The sequence below is a fragment of the Calypte anna genome, chromosome 3 (assembly GCF_003957555.1).
Source record: "Calypte anna isolate BGI_N300 chromosome 3, bCalAnn1_v1.p, whole genome shotgun sequence".
Taxonomy (NCBI): Eukaryota; Metazoa; Chordata; class Aves; order Apodiformes; family Trochilidae; genus Calypte; species Calypte anna.
This window is the reverse complement of record NC_044246.1, coordinates 105,108,829-105,112,437: the sequence shown is the minus strand read 5'-3', so window position 1 is coordinate 105,112,437 and position 3,609 is coordinate 105,108,829. Positions and strand designations below refer to the sequence as shown.

Below are 3,609 nucleotides of genomic sequence, written 5' to 3'. Positions count from 1 at the left end.
TCAGTGCGCAATAGCCAATGCTTGGCCTCGCTGTCAACCAAACAAATCAAACCAAACCCAGGTCAAGTGCTTTTGGCTTCCAAGGATCACTTAAGTGCTGCGAAAAGCATTGTTAGCACTGGGCAGCTGGAAGCATCAGCTGCTTGTGGTCCCTAAAGTCCCTCTGGTACTCATTATAAAGGTAGGGAGGATAAGCTAGTGCATTCCAGGTTATTAGATTTGTCTACTCAGTTTTCCTTGCTGTTTTGGCTGCACCAGGACACCCATCTTAATGTTCTTGTAGGGTAATAAACAGCTGCTGTGTTTCGACATTGAGGTGATGGCATTCTGTGGTGGATGATTCATGGTTCTTTCAAGCTGAAAGGTACCGTATGAACGTAATGTTTTGGTTTCTCTTTTTTTCCTGCATGGCTTTGGAACTGGGTTTTGTATTATATAATGTGACTGAAAGTTTAAAGCTGACCACTTGGAGCAGCACACATTTAGCACATCTCCCAGTGAGGCTTGCATTTAGCTGTGGAAAAGGGCTCCAACCCTTTGAGTCACTGTATTTGTTTTTCTGTTGTTCTGTGGCATGGAAATCCCCAGGTTACTATGGCTGCTATGGAGAAAGAGTTTTCATTTTTCTTTCCCAAGTCTTTTAATTATAAATTTATTTTCCCAACTGGTTTAATTGCAAGAAAGGTTTGTTGTGCTTGTGGGTTTGGGTTTTTTTCTTGTTTTTTTGCTTTTCACTATGTACATGTGATGATCTTAAGTAAGCCTTATAGTTTGGTACTTAAGTCTGAGTGTGGGATAGACTAAAAGGGCAACTATTATTGGACAAAAATAAAATAACTAATGAACAATGGAAAAGAAAAGGGGGTGAAGTCTGTTTTGAATGTAGCAAAAGCAGAATCTGTGTGTATAGAGAGCTGGAAGAAGCCAAGGTAAGGGATTTCTGCTCTCCTTGTCCTCTTGCAGCGGCAGAACTTTTAAATCTGTGATAGAGATGGAAATACTGGTTTGTCAGTTTTCCTAAACCTGGAAATAGCTGCCCAGAAGGTGACTTAAGATGTGATGAACAACTAGGGAGAGTCACTAGGCAATCTTCAAGGAGCAGATGCTAGAGGAGATGCCGCTCCATGGAAAGAGCTGTGCCTTTTAGTAAGTAGATGATTAGCTATCCAGGCTGCATATCCAAGGAAAAATGGGAATGATGCCAAGCGTTATCTCTGAGAAACATTTTTCTCAGGATGTGTGTGTGAGACACAGAGTTGCAAGTGACCTCTACCTACAGGTAACATGCCTGTATTGAAAGGGGTTTGGTCACCTTGGCATGGACATGTGTCTAAGCTCTGCTCACACCTGTACATGCCAGGAGCTTGGAAGTGCCTTCAAAGTGCTTTAAAAAAACCCAGGAAAAAATAGTATATGAGGATAGTTTGGTTTTAGCTTCATACCATACCACAAGCTGATGCAACCAACATGCTTTGTCAGTTTTCATCTGCACACACTGTGTTTCAGTGGGCTGAGGACTGACGTGTGCAGACAGTGCTCAGAGGGGCAATTTCTTCTTATCCCCATGAGCCAGTAGTTGGTTTATTCGCTGGACTGTGTGGGTTTACATTCCTTGTTTGTTATTATAAAATTATTATTATTATTGTCTGTATAATGTATGTTTGTTTAGAAAATGTTCTGACGTTTCTGCCATTTTTATCTTTAAAACATGCCCCTCTCAAATTGATATGAATTCCAGAAAGCAACACTTGCTATCATTGCATGCCGCTAAATCATTAAAGTGGTGAGAAAAGCACAGATAATCAGACCTGTATACTGATGAGCTTTTAATTTTTTTTTTATAATGTACTATTGGTGTTAATTTCTGTGTGCCTGTAATGTTTGTGTTCACGGTAATCCAACAATAGAACTTTGTTTTTGTTCTGTGTGTAAATTAAAAACATCTGTTCTCTTTATATGAAAAGTTGTTTTTTAAAAGAAGCTGGTCTGATCTAACTAAATACCAATGCTGTGTCCACAATGAGTTACTATTAATATTTGGGAAAGGCAACCATCCAAAGCAAGTGTAATGTCAAATCACTGGCGGGAGTGCATATTTATTGCTCGAAGTGACAGATAAAAATGCAGAGGTTACAAAAACAAAATTCTTGTGGATGACTAATGATGCGTATATATGGCCTCAATGCCCCATCACCACATTTACAATTGGCAGGGTGTTCTCCACTGCCTCCTGCTCCCCAGGATTAATGGACAAGAGACTGGTAGCTTGGCATCCTCTCTGGGGGAGCGAAGTTGCTCCCTCCTTCCCTCCAGCAGACCCTGCATGGAGTGACCTTCAGGTCATGCTGGAATCTGATCTATCTCTTTAATTTGTCTGAATTTTACCCCACCTTGCTCTGGTATTTGACTGCATGGGTTTATTTTCCGCTGAAAGCCTGTGACTTTTTTCTGTGCAGGTGAGGAGGTGGAGCACCCACTGTGTGTTCCTGTAGAGCCAGCACGGTGGTGGTCTTCTCAGTTGTCCGTAAAGTCCTGGTATAAAGAAATTGGAAGCCCAAGAGAGGAGTCTGTCATCTTTGTCTTGAGGAGCAGTCCTGCATTCAGCATCAGTCTTGCTGAAGTAACTAGAGGTCTTTACATAGAAAAAAATTATATAATTTGTCATGAGCACTGGTTGCAAAACTGAGGTCTGAGAGGTTCAGCACTTCCCTGCCCCAGTGGCTATGTTGTTGTGTCACTATCATACTTGAGCACCTCAGAGACGATGAAAATGTCCTCACAGACAAACATCTTGTGAAGGAAATAAATCCAATTAACATTTTTAAATAAAGGCTTGATTCAAAAAAACATCTCTATTGAGTGAAGCAGTTAAGCCTTTGCTTAAATGTATTTTATTTCAGTAAGATTTACATGCAAGAAAACCAAGAAAACCCTCTCTAGACCCTGGTCACACAGAACCCAGACCTGCTTCTCCCCTTCCGGCTACCCTCAGTGTCCTGTGCCATGGGCACCCAGCCTTTCACTGGCACAAAATGAACATGAAAAAAAGCCTGGCCACGTTAAAGGATTTTGTTGATATGCTTATTGCAGTCAGTGCCACAACAGATATTGACTGGTTCTCAGCATAACTTTCCAATTCCCCCTTAGGATGTTCCACCTATGTGTCCTTACCCTCTCCCCTTCTCCTGCACAGGAGCCCTCTGCTCCTTGCTCTCCCATATGCTTTTCCCTGACTGTCCTTGGTACCAATCCTGGCTGCCTCCAGGATCCAGCTGAGTGCAGAACTTGCTGAGTCACATTTTCACCACAAAAAGGCTCATGTGCTTCTGACAGTCCTGCAGTTATAGGCACAGCTTGGCCGGAGAGGAGCAGACAGCTCTCACCCTGAAGCTCATCCAGGAATGCTGGCAAGAAGTTGCTTTTTATTTCCTATCTTAGGTTACCACAACACGGGTTAGGACTACAAAAGCTTGAAATCCCTGGCAAGCTAACAGTGTACATCTGTCTAAGATGACGGCCAGCATGGACAGCTGTGGGCTTCAGCCCATGACCCATGTGAAGCACTTTGTTCCTTGCTGGGCAGCTGTCATTAACAGTGATCTGTGAGGT

General features: G+C 42.5%; 1 long non-coding RNA gene across 1 annotated transcript; it reads left to right on the top strand.

Moving 5' to 3' along the window:
• LOC115598129 lies at window positions 1-2,827 on the top strand. Its single transcript, XR_003987408.1, has 3 exons — window positions 1-181; window positions 284-364; window positions 2,457-2,827. It is a non-coding gene; the product is annotated as an uncharacterized LOC115598129 (long non-coding RNA).
• Window positions 2,828-3,609: the final 782 nt, after the last annotated feature.